At 35.2% G+C, this 12,896-nt stretch overlaps 2 long non-coding RNA genes across 2 annotated transcripts; both read right to left on the reverse strand.

Annotated features, from left to right (window-relative positions):
• Positions 1–1,018: 1,018 nt before the first annotated feature.
• On the reverse strand, positions 1,019–7,026 carry LOC100888965. Its single transcript, XR_004064295.1, has 7 exons — positions 6,895–7,026; positions 6,169–6,275; positions 5,455–5,670; positions 4,133–4,296; positions 3,226–3,292; positions 2,354–2,500; positions 1,019–1,428 (listed from the first exon to the last, which is right to left on the reverse strand). It is a non-coding gene; the product is annotated as an uncharacterized LOC100888965 (long non-coding RNA).
• A 331-nt stretch (positions 7,027–7,357) lies between these two features.
• Positions 7,358–10,477, reverse strand: LOC115918671. The gene is made up of 3 exons (XR_004064296.1): positions 10,308–10,477; positions 8,624–8,741; positions 7,358–7,439 (listed from the first exon to the last, which is right to left on the reverse strand). It is a non-coding gene; the product is annotated as an uncharacterized LOC115918671 (long non-coding RNA).
• Between the last annotated feature and the right edge of the window lie 2,419 nt (positions 10,478–12,896).

Raw genomic sequence — 12,896 nt, forward strand, 5'->3', positions numbered from 1 at the left:
CGTTTCATAGCATTCATAAATTCATAATTTCATAAGTTCATGTATTTTCCACAATTATTAGAGTACAAAAGTGTACAAACTAGTAATGGTCAAAATGAAAACATATTTAAGGTTTTTAAGTAGATCTGCTCTTTCCCCATTACTCTCGTAGCTCTTTAGATAATTTTGAAAGAAAAGGTAAAATACAGATCATCAGATTACTGTCCCAGGTCATAGGTTTGTTTGCACACTGAAATATTGCATATGATACATTGTAAGAGAAATCATTGGTAACAAGCTGAGGGCATTTAAAGTTGACTGAATTCACACATTGGTATCGTTTGTGTTTGTTATAAGTATTATTATTATTAGTATTATCATTATCAATATTGATATTATTATTCATAATTTTATTATCATTATCATTACTTAAGTATTACTATTATTAAAAGTAATCATTGTTGTTATTATTGTTAAAACTATTATTATTTGTCATATAGAACCTACATGTAAATCAGGAAGATAAAAACCTCCATATGTAATACCTTTGTCATTTCTTTGGAATTTTGATCGCAGGAGGATCATGGAGTGTGCTCAAAGATATAGACCGTTAGTGGTAAAATTGCATTTCAAGGGTTATGGGTGCAAAATATCCATTCAATATTGTTAAATATTGCCTTCAGAGGCAATATTTAAATTTGAAAAAGACAGAAAGATATGCCCAAATGTTCAATGTTGAAGTGCATTTGCGATATTTATCCAGGTCGAATAGATATGATAATTTACCAAAAATATAAATTACAGTCAAGCCTGTCTATAGCGACCCGCCCAAGGGAAACACAAAAAGTGGTCTTTGTAGACAGGTTCCTTTAAGACATGTTTCAATGAGAAACAATTTTCAAGGAAAACAAGAAATGTGGTCTTTGTAGACAGGTGGTCACTAAAGCAGGTTTGACTGTATAGTAGGCAGTTTCCCGGCAAAATTTGTGTCATCACGTACGAGTCAAAACATATTCTTTCACATGATTGGGAATAAAAGCTTCCATTTCAATTTTTGAGAGGGGGCGTTTCCAAGACTGGTCTATACCTTTAAGGGTATTATTTTTGTTGAAGTACAACTTGAGATGCAAGATCTCTCCCCTTACAAGAAAAATGCAGGATAAGTAAATACAAGGTTTGTGACCAGAATTTTGAAGTAACTGTGCAAACAAACAATATTACTGTCAAAAGTTGTTGTTCTTTGTACAAAATCTATCTCAATGAAAAGGAATATTGTCAGAGTTTGACTGTAGTGAAAGACCATATTCTACTAGACCAAATCCATCAATTCTAAAAGATCATGATGTTGTTGCTCTGTTGGCGACGTTTGGGTATGTAAGATTCAGGAAGGCTTTGTCATTTCTCAATCCTCAGCTGGAGAACACATCTTTTCAAGCGAGCAAACAACCTCTGTTATGAGAGAAAACAATTACATTTGTGGTAAATGGCTCGTGATATCTATCACAAAAGTCTTGTTTCGGTAATACACTGATCAGAGGTGCATTTGATTGGTGATGTAAACTTGATAACGAGTTCTTTCTTCACAATCTGTATACCGTACTCTTTCTTTAACATATGATCCCATTCTACCATATCGACCTACTGCATCAGTAAAAATAAGAAAAATCTGGGAAAATAAGGACAAAATTGAAAAAATAGGGGGAAAATCGGGGGGGGGGGGGGGGGGGGGGGGGGGGGGGGGGGGGGGGGGGGGGGGGGGGGGGGGGGGGGGGGGGGGGGGGGGGTTGGGGGGATTGGGAGAAAAAAATGATCGGCACACCGATTTAAATTGGGTAATTATCAGAACTGTAAATGGTACCAGGTATGGTGTTCATCACCCGATTTCAATATTTTGAGGGGTTTTCTTATCACATCTCTTGACAATCACAGAAACCATTAGTTTTTTTATGCCTCTGAAACTAGTAAAAAAAAACTATTTGTACACGGCCGCGTCATACCAAAAGACGTAAAAAAAGGGGAGTTGTTGCTACCTTGTTTGGCGTTCAACAATAAGGGATAGAGCAACGTCGATCTGGCGCTGCTCAGTGGCTGCGGGCTCACGATCAATAGGGCAAAAATAATTTCCGTTTCGGTTTAATAAAATTTGGAGTGACTATTAGGCTATTATTATTATTATTTGCAGTCATCAGTGATCGCACGGTAAATTTAAACATAGTACCATGCACCTGTGAAAATCGCTTAACTTGTACACAATGTACCAGTATTAAATGCATTGTGTAAGCACAAACTTTTGTGGCATTTAACTTTCACGACCTGGACTCTTCGCAGAAGTTTCATACAAATGAAAATATATGGATTTACACTACCTACTTACCATAGGTAGAAGGCCTGTCAGAAGGTTTCTCCTGTCTGCATTGGTCAATGAGATCCTTGAAGTCCTTTGGCGTGTCTGCAGGAGGTTGCTCTGTCTTACCAGCCTTGACAAATGTGTATTTATCCCCATGTTTCCAAGGCTTCCCACCTACATGTACAGTGCGTCCCAGAAAAAATGTAACCGAGAATTATTGATGTTTTATTATAACTTAATCACAATTATAATGAATAAATGACACATATTTCTAAAGCTTAGATCCTCCTCTTTCATTTGATGCAACTCTTATGATGCATATTTTGCGCATGAGTGATTACAGACAATTTGAAGATAGGGTACCATAAAATCAATTTGGCGGACGGTATCTGAATTTGAAATAAAAAAATCACATTTCTAGAAAGTTTATTTACTGACCTTCCATAATTTGATTAAACAAATTTGTTTTCACCGGCTGCCTGACATAGCAACAATCAGAGTTGAAAAAAAGACTTAATTCTGTTTCGTTGACGATTAGCCATGCAGAAAAAAGACAGAAGACTGTGGGTGTAAGAGCTCTTATTTGGGTTTTTGGGGTCCAATTTGTGAGGAAATAATTTTTATTTTTTCCAGGGGGGGGGGGGGGGGGGGGGGGGGGGGGGGGGGGGCTTTAGTTTTGGGTTCAAAAAAGGTAAATGAATGTTACCATTTTACTTTTAACCAGTTTTATATGCTGGTGGGGAGGGGGGGGGGGTGGGTTCTACCAAGACAGATGGAGCAAGGTTCTGCTCAAGGCTTAATGGAATTGTGTATTTACCTGCAGACTACATAAAAAACGGGGCACTTGGAGTAACATTGTATATTTGACATTTTCACATCAGAATACAAGAGAGTCTTACCTTCTTCTTCTTCCTTGGCCTGGAATGGTTTTTTCCCTGCTGCTATTTCATAAAAATGATTCCAAGCCTTAAAGGATGAATAAACAATGACAAGGAAAAGGTGATAGGAAAGAAAAAGAGACATAAAGATTATAAATTCCACAATAAGAATTAAATGACAATCTGAACTTGTAAATTTTCTTGATGCAATTGAAAATAAATTTTTATTTAGGTATTCTTTTTAGGAAAGCCAAATTTCCATTAAGACATCTGCTCGAAATTTCAGTCCCAATATTTTCCTGCTTAAAAAATGTAAGAAATACCCACCTACTTCTCTCTGTCTCCCTCTCTTTCTCTCACTTCTCTCCCTCTCTCTCTCTTTCCCCTACCATTCACATATTTCTAGTCTTTCTATTTGTTTTGTCATACTCTCAAGCAGACTTCTCCTTTTCTCAGAACTTTGAGCATTTGTAACTGTTACAAGTGCCTTAAAAAAAAGTGTTGTAACGACTTGGCACAGGCTTAAAGCTAAAAATTCAAACATTTTGAATCTCCTAGGATTGTTTTATAATTTCTTGTTCATTGTCTCATTTTTATTCAACTAACGCAGGATACATTGTATGTACATTTACAAACAAAATATATGCAATGCAGGAGTTTCAAGCAGTCATTTTGTTCGGTTCAGTATCCATTACAAAATATCAGGAAGCAAAAGGAAGCTATAAGGAGGCTGTAAGGAAGCTAGCAGAAGGTTATAGGAAGCAACCCGAACTGCTTCAGCATCCGGGTTAGTGAAGCAGCTAATGCCACAACATTTAGGCAGTAGTGTAAGAGCAAATCAATTATCCATGCCAATGAACATTGGATGAATAAATAAATGTAATAAAAATAGAAATAGAATGAAATTAAATGAAATTCTCTTCCTTACTTGTAGACTTCACTTTTGATGGTTCGCCTAAAGCTAGTACTTGTTTCCTCAGGGCAGAGGTAGTTTGTTTCATCCTTTTCAACGCTCCCACTGCCGTCAGACGACATGGCTAATTTGCTTGTACTGATCTTGGATGCCGACTTCACAAAACCATTATCGGAGATCTGCATAAACAATGAAAATACTTCAGTAGTAGTACATGAAGTGGCTATAGTAGTAGCAGCAGAAGTAGTAGTAGTAGCAGAAGTAGAAGTAGTAGTTAGTAGTAGTAGTAGTGATACTAAGTGGTGATATTATTATTATAAGTAGTACTAGGAGTAAAAAGTAGTAAATGTAGTAGCTATAGCAGTAGTAGCAGCAACATACAGCAGCAGCAGCAGGAGTGGTACTAGTAGTAGTATTCGTAATGATTTGTAGTGGTAGTATACATGTATGTAGTAGTAGTAATAGTAGCATTTGTAGTATTTGTAGTATTCGTAGTAGTAGTTTTTTTCGAAGGAGTTTTCGTAATAGTATTCTTAGTAGTACTAGTATAGTAGTAGTTAAGTAGTAGTAGTAGTAGTATATTACTAGTAGTAGATTTAATTGGGAAGCGAAAGGCTAATATTCATGATTATGTCACCATTGTTCATCTTTCTAATGGCTTGAAAAAAGAGATTTGAGGATGAGCGAGAGCTTCCTAATAACTGGTCCTCCCTCTTAATAAAAAATTATCTTCACATCCAGCTTGTAATGAAAGTAAGAACCAACATGTCAAAATGATGACATGTACATGTATTAAGTGTTAATAGCTGATCCTCGCTTTCCTGAATAATTGTAATGAATACAATTAGCAAATAAAAATTAAGAAGTGCATTCGAGTGGATAACTCACTTTGAAGATGCAGAGATTAGTCAGTTCGAGCTTCAACTGAAGTACATGTACATGTATGTTAAAAGCTCTACATAAAACAGGCGTTATCATAATCAATTTTACATTTCATTTAATCTATAAACCACCTTTTTATATATACAGTCAACAACTAAATTATTCACATCCCTTGCAAATTTTTTTTTTTTTTGTGTTTTTGTAACTCAAGAATAATAGATGGACTGGTTAGACTATAGGGCTTTTTATTTTTAAGCTTTAATATGTCTCATTATCAAGACACATAAACCAAGACAATTCGATTTCTCACATAGTAACAAAATTACTAAACTTGGTAAGGGTATGAATAGTTTAGTTGTTAACTGTATATATAATATATATATATATATATATATATATTTTTTTTTTTTTTTTTTTTTTTTTTTTTTTTTGGGGGGGGGGGTTTAATTACAAACCTTAGCTTTGTAGTTCTCATCCAACATGAATCTAGTAGAAGTGATTGCCCGATGTAGCATTGTCTTTCCTTGGCCACGGTGGATTGCACAGAGACCCTGAGCGCAGTCCCTGGCAATCTTCTTTCGTTGTTCCCATGTAATTGATGGTTTGCTTCATCCAGGAGAACACTTCGGAGGGTACCAAGAGCATGTATTCAACCACAAAGCACATGCAACCTGGATGTGATATAACAAAAAAAGATTTAAAGCATATAACTATACTAACTAGACATTAAATTTGTCAAGGAGACGAATTAGGTGATTTTAAAAAACAAATTAATCCCACACTCCACTCATATAACACGCCTATGTACAATCTCAATAGAAGATTTGCTACGCTATGCGACCAATCACACAATTCACACTGATTCACTTCCGACCTTTAGAAACTGTGATCTACTGGGGGGTCCACAAACTACAACTTAAGTACTGCTTTTTAGTGGATCCCCCCCCCCCCCCCAATTTCCTCATATATTAAGAATTTCTTGTAATAATTTTATTATGTGCAAAGTTTATTTGTATAGTTTTCCTGAAAAAATGAATTATGTATGAAAAAAAAATGTAATATCTTTGTTTACCTTTCTGTTAGAAATGAAATAAATATGAATATGAATATGGGTTGAATGAATGGTGTTAGAAATAAACCACAAGGAAACCATCATAAGACTACTTTACCATCATCAGAAATCGTGTACCCATAGAGTTGAACGATGAAACGAGAATAGTTGAGCTTCATCCACATTCCGCACTGCTCTTTCAGCTCTTTCCGTGCAGAAAGACCACTGCAACATATATGGCAAAATAGGTATTTTACATCATAATGATGACTATAATGATAATATTGATAATAATATTAACACTAATATTACAAAAGGTAACTATAAAACTAGTATTTATAATAATGATAGTAACAATAATTATTTTATAAAAAATAATAGTAATAATAGTGATAATAATTATTATTATATCCCTTATAGTAAGATTGTTGCATTAGGAGTGTGCACAACAAGAAACTGAATATTTTTACTATAAAAGAAGTTTCCTGCCAAATAGTTCATTTTTTATTGCTGATGTCACAATATTTTTTTCCCAAGAAAAAACTAACTACCGGTATTTGTTTTCCCGCCCCCCCCAAAAAAAAAAAAATTAAAAAAAATCATTCTTTATCCTAATAAATCATCTAAACTGTTTTCTACACCTATGCCGACACTGCCATTAAGGAGCCCTGTTGCACCGTGTAAGAGAGAGAGGGGGAGGATTGGGGAGTCCTGAAAAGGACTTTGGTAATCTTTCTTTCTTGAGAGTGTGAGTAGTCCTCTCTCACATGGTGCAACAATAAGCCTACTGTACATCTACATCACCATGCAAGCCAATACTTATAAGCAGCATCTTATGTCATACTTGTCTTCAAAAGTTTTGAAAACCAGCATCCTATCTTCCCAGCCTTGGTGTTTAGCCTTGTAGATTGGGCCGTATTTTCCATCATGAAGCTTAACAATGTAACTGAAGTCGGTATACTTAATGTGCCCCTCTACAAAGAGATAACAAATATGGAAAATAAATCATGAAATCAAAGTTTTAAATATACTTGAATCTACAATCTGAATATAAAGTGCAAGTGGAATTAAATTTAAAAACAAATGTAGATATAATTATGTTTGTAAAATGACAATGTAACATAAATGTCTCTTCTTATTTTCTTCACACTCTGTAACCGTCCGGCGATAGAATGCTGGGTTAAATTCATACATTTTAGCTTAAGCTGGTCATCGTTTTTGTTTTGTTTTAGGTGATTGGTACGCTACAAAGAGTACATAAAAGGTAAAGATCACTTCACACTAAACTACAGACTACTGTATACTTACCATCTCTCCGTAGGTGTTTTAGTTGCTGCAGGAACTTTAGTTTGCTAACCATGAACTTTGTCAGCTGTTCTACATTTTCAGCTGGAAAGAAAATTAAAGAGATTGTATTTATAAGAAAGCAAGTTTCTACCATTTCAATAAATACAAAATGTTTTGTTTACACCCCTCTCTCATGCACAACATGTGTGTCCTGGGTTTTTTACAGACGTGTTTCAATCAGATGTGATTATTTACGTCTGGGAACCGACATTTAAACGTCACCATCCGAAAGACGTGACTCAGTTTCGAACCTACGTCCTCGTCTGAATCAGTTTGTAACTTCCACTGTTAGCTGGATTACAGGCGCATGCCACAGCGCCTAGTCATCAACGTGTCTTAAAGATATAGACCAGTAGTGATAAATTGCCGTTCAAGGGTTTTGGGTGCAAAATTTCCATTCAATATTGTTTAAATTTGCCTTCAGAGGTTTAGATGGCAATACTTCAATCTAAATTCGCAAAAAAACAGAAATATATGCCCAAATGTTCAACGTTGAAGTACATTCGTGATATCTATACAGGCCGGATCAATATGATAATTTGCCAAATATATTGATTAGTAGGCGGTTATTATTTAAAGGCAGGTCGTATTTATGTACAGGTTCCTGTAGTACCACCCACTTCAATGGAAAACAATATGATCTCGATAGACAGGCATTATTGTTGTTGAGCCAAGCCGGCGGCCTGCTGATTGGTTGAGCACCTGTGTGCGTCGGCCAATAGGCCTTGTCCGTTATTGTTCCAATTATTGGACACTAAAGCAGGTTTTAATGTACATTTATTAGGTGAAGGAATTCCTGTCTATAATAGTATAGTATTTTCAAAATTGTGTATATAGTGCCCAAACGAAATGAATAGAAGATTAAATGCTTGGGACAATATTCTAATCAATTTTTTTTTCAGCTTGCCTGTGCTGGGTCTACACTCGGTCCAGGCCAAGTAAGGCAAAGGAAGTGCATCAAACCAAAGTCACCATTTTTAATTATTAAAATGACTTCGAACTTGTGACAGGTTTAACCAAGGAGAATATTAGGTTTGTTACTCTAGTTTCAGAAACTACACAATAAAAGAAAAGTAATTTCAGTGACTTACAGTTATATCTCAATTTAAAAACCCAATAAAATGAGGACTGCATCATTTTTTTGTTAAAACACTTTTCCCCACGCTAATCCCCAAGCCAATGCCCTATTCATCCTGTTTAACAGGATTTCTTTTGAAATGTTTTACCTAGACTTTTGGAGTCTTGTTTCAGATCTTTCACATCATCTTGCAATAATTTGAGAGCACTGAAATTGGCCTCCCATTGTTTTACCATATCGACAGAGATGTACGAGCTGAATTCCGTCTGTACCAGAAAAATAAGCGATAATTATTGAATTGAAATTAATTGGTTAATAAAAAAAATATGACATGCACCTCAAGGCCGATCTCTTTTACAAAGTAATCAGATATTTACATTATTATACAATAATCAAAATACAAAATTAATATAAAAATGGTGTTCTGGGATGAGAGTTGGTTATTGCACGCAGAGCTCTTTTTTTTGTAATACATATAGCTTATTTATTAAAGTATTTGAACATTTCCCCCAAACTATATTACAATAAGAAAGGTATGGCAAGATTAATGTGTTATATAAATTGGTTAAAATTCTCAGAGGAATGAAAGGCCTAATTCTATACAATACTCCAATCGCACATGCTATTTTCCCCATGATTTCATCAATATGACAAGACCAAGTCAGGCTATCGTCTACAGCAATTCCAAGAAATTTTATGCAGTATACTTTATCAATCTTGTAATTATTGATGTATATATCCTCAATTTCATCATTAAGATGTCTATTTCTTTTCTTAAACATCATACATTGAGTCTTTTTTTAATTGATCATAAGCTTGTTCGCTGCAAACCATTGGTCAATTTTTGGAATTTCTGTACGAATAATGGCATTTAGTTCATTTATACTTTTCCCTTTTAAAAAAGGTGGTGTCATCAGCAATTATTGTAGGGCAAATGAGTTGAGTACATATTGCACATCATTAATGTAAAGCAGAAATAGAAGGGGGCCTAATATTGAACCTTGGGGTACACCTACAGAAATCTTGAGTAAAGACGACTTGATATCACCCAAGTAAACAAACTGACTTCTGTTTAATATTCAAATAGCTTTTTATCCATTCTAGACATACTCCACTTATTCCATAATATTCATTTTGTTTTAATAATACGCCATGGTTGATTCTATCAAATGCTTTAGAAAGGTCACGGAAGATACTAAAGCAATATGTTTGCTTTCAAAGGCATTATTTATATTATCAATAAATTCTAGTAATGCCAGGGCAGTAGAATATCCTGAGCAAACCCAAATTATCTATTAAAGAATATTATATTTATTTATGAATGACATCAATTTAGTATAAACTAATTTTTCAAAGATTTTGGCAAAAATGGACAAAAGAGAAATAGGTCGATAATTTGAACTTAGATTCTTTTCTCCACCCTTATATATAGGCAAAACTTTTGCTAATTTTAACTTGTCAGGAAGTGACCACTTTGTAGAGATACATTATAAATATAAGTTAAAGGCATAGCAATTATATGTATACATTTCTTGAGAACTTTGGAGTCAATATCATCATATCCTGGACTCTTGCCATCTTTTAGTCCTAGTACTATATTTACAACATCGACCGTTTGTATGTCAGAAAAAAAAGAAGTAGGATAGTCACCATGTAAATCGCAACTACGTACATAAGAGGTAGGAGACTGAAACTTGCGATTGATTGGAGGACTTGAGATTGATTTGGATCAATTGATAGCAACTCTTTATAAGACGGGACCCAGATCTAACTCCCCTTTGCACAGAACCTAGCTAACCCTATAAATAAAAAGTTAGAAAAATAAAACTTACCTGAAGTGATATAATTAGGCTCTGTCCGAAGGTCAATAATCTGTTGTATAAGCCGTCAAACTTATCACATATTGTTTTTTTTCTGTAGAAACTTTTTAATCCACATTTTGTTGGAAAGTTTCTTGAGAAAGGCCTGGGTATCCTCCATACAAGTTAGTAACTCAGTAAGAGATCTGCGAAATAAGAAAGACAAGTACTGAAAAGGTTCATCTGAGTGGAGAGGTCACTTAAAAGTAAGATCTTCCTTCATAATTAGAAGGAAAAAAATACCAGTTTTAGGTAAGCTTTTGTTTGCCGTGCTGAGAGCTTCTTCAAACCAAACTAAATTATTATTTCATACCCCTTGTAAATTTGATATTTTTGTTTTTTTTTGTAAATCCAGAATGAAAGATGGACTTGTTGAACTTGGGCCTTTGTTGTAAGCTTTAATGTGTCATATTGTCAAGAATTATAATCAGGACAATTTGATTTTTCTAATACTTAGATAATTCTAAATCTAATTGGTTAAAGGTAAAGACCAGTATTGGAAACGCCCCATTTCAAAAAATGAAATGGAAGCTCTTTATTACCAATCATGTGAAAGAATATGTTTTGACTAATACATGATGATAACATTTTTGCCGGGAAACCGCCTACTAATTGATATATTTGGTAAATTAGTTTTATCTATTGGACTGTGAGAGATAAACGCACGTGTCGCGCGATAATACAAATTATACAGAAATTTTAAAAAGCTGAATATAAACATTAAATCACAAATCATTAAACTATAACATACAAATAAAAGAGATAAGAATGTTACACACCGTTGTCCATAGTCGATCCATAGTCTTTTCTTAGGATACCATCATACCTTTGGGGCCTATGTGCATTATTATTCCCTCTCTAATTAATTCTTCTAAATTATATTTTCAATATCAAATCAATTTTATATCGAGTACTTATGAGACTCTGGAATAAAAACTGGCTGAGAAAAGGTATTTTCCCTAAAATTCCTCGTCACAATAAACTAAAAAAGTACGTATTGATAAACTATCACATTACGGTATCCTTCAACTACATTTTGATTGGATTGTCAAGAAAAAAACACTCATCGGTTTTTCTTCAAATTAAGAATCTTTACAGAAATATGCAAATCGTTTGATGATCTACATTTGATAATGAACTATTTTTTTATTTATTTTAGGAGAATGTAGCGGACAACGATTCGCCACCTTGGCTTGACACGGAGTATTTTGTCAGGATGCCCGTGTCTGGCCTGGCGCTCCCCGTCGTTCGTTTGGACAAAGTATATGCCCGTAGCTTGATGGCTGGAGTTATTCACTGCTCACAGGCGTATCTCAACAATCATGCATCCATCGACTGCAATCGGTCACCTAAAAACGTCTTGGACACAGCAACAGTCAATTGAACATCCCTCGAACAATCAATCAAGCTTTATTAACACCTGTCACTGATTCTCATCCCTTTGTCTAACTATGGTTTCACTTTTCTAAGAAATCAGACCAATCGTGAGTTGAATGTCGAAATTCTTTAATGCGATCCAATCAACATTCAGGGTTAACTCAGCAAAAGTGCAAACTACATGTATGTGAGACTGAACTTTTAAAGACTAAGGCCAGCGCCAGCCTCGGTGAGGCTGGCCTGTATCGGATACAGTGCAATGGAAAGCCCTAAATACACAATCCTAACCGTCCTATTATTTCCCTATACATAAGCATATAAAAGAACAATTATGTTCTCGTTACTAAATAACACTTCAACCCAACATTTCTGCTAATCCCATTAAATCTTCACATATAATCTTCAGTATAACCCCTTATTCCTGATTAGATACTAGTATACAAATACTGTCCCCAAAAGAAACATGATAATTGCACCAACATGATTGTTATATGTAATTTATGCTCATTTTCCTTCAGTTTTGGTAATTGCTAAATCAACGATGCGCCATATTGCTATAGCGCATGCGCGTACAACAGAAAATGCTTAACCTTCGTCCATACTAAAACCCTGATTTGTTACAATATGTTTCTTTTTGAACAATTTTAGCCCCAAAACTTGTTTAGGGTTATTCGTGATAAATCAATGGATTCGTGACAACGACTATGTTCTTGAGTTGCTAGTATTGCGATATATCGATATCATGTCTGTCATGGCTTTGTGAAAACGGTTTTATTCACTTCATGACATCTCCGTAGGTCACTGACAAAGATATGACTGTCATAGAGTTGGTTTCATGAAACAGCCCCCTGTTTACCAGCAGGTTCTACCGTTTTTTCAGTTCAAGTAGCCTTTATGCTATGAAGCTTGAGAGACACAGGGAGAGAGCACTAGAATGAGACAGTTCTAAGAGAGAGAGAGAGATTTGAGAAGCAAAGAAAGGAGTTCCTCAATAAACTAACGAAAAGGGAATACAGTTTATCATGTACATGTATTTCATTGTCAGTGCACCTTGCTTTCTCGTAGCTGAAATTAAATAGTTATGTTGTGTGATCCGTGAACGCGCTTCCATTCACAAGACCTCACACCAGGTGCGTAAACAGAGGGGGGGGGGGGGGGGGGGGGGGGGGGGGGGGGGGGGGGGGG

This window comes from Strongylocentrotus purpuratus, unplaced genomic scaffold (genome assembly GCF_000002235.5).
Source record: "Strongylocentrotus purpuratus isolate Spur 01 unplaced genomic scaffold, Spur_5.0 spur5_scaffold_16, whole genome shotgun sequence".
In the NCBI taxonomy this organism is placed as follows: domain Eukaryota; kingdom Metazoa; phylum Echinodermata; class Echinoidea; order Camarodonta; family Strongylocentrotidae; genus Strongylocentrotus; species Strongylocentrotus purpuratus.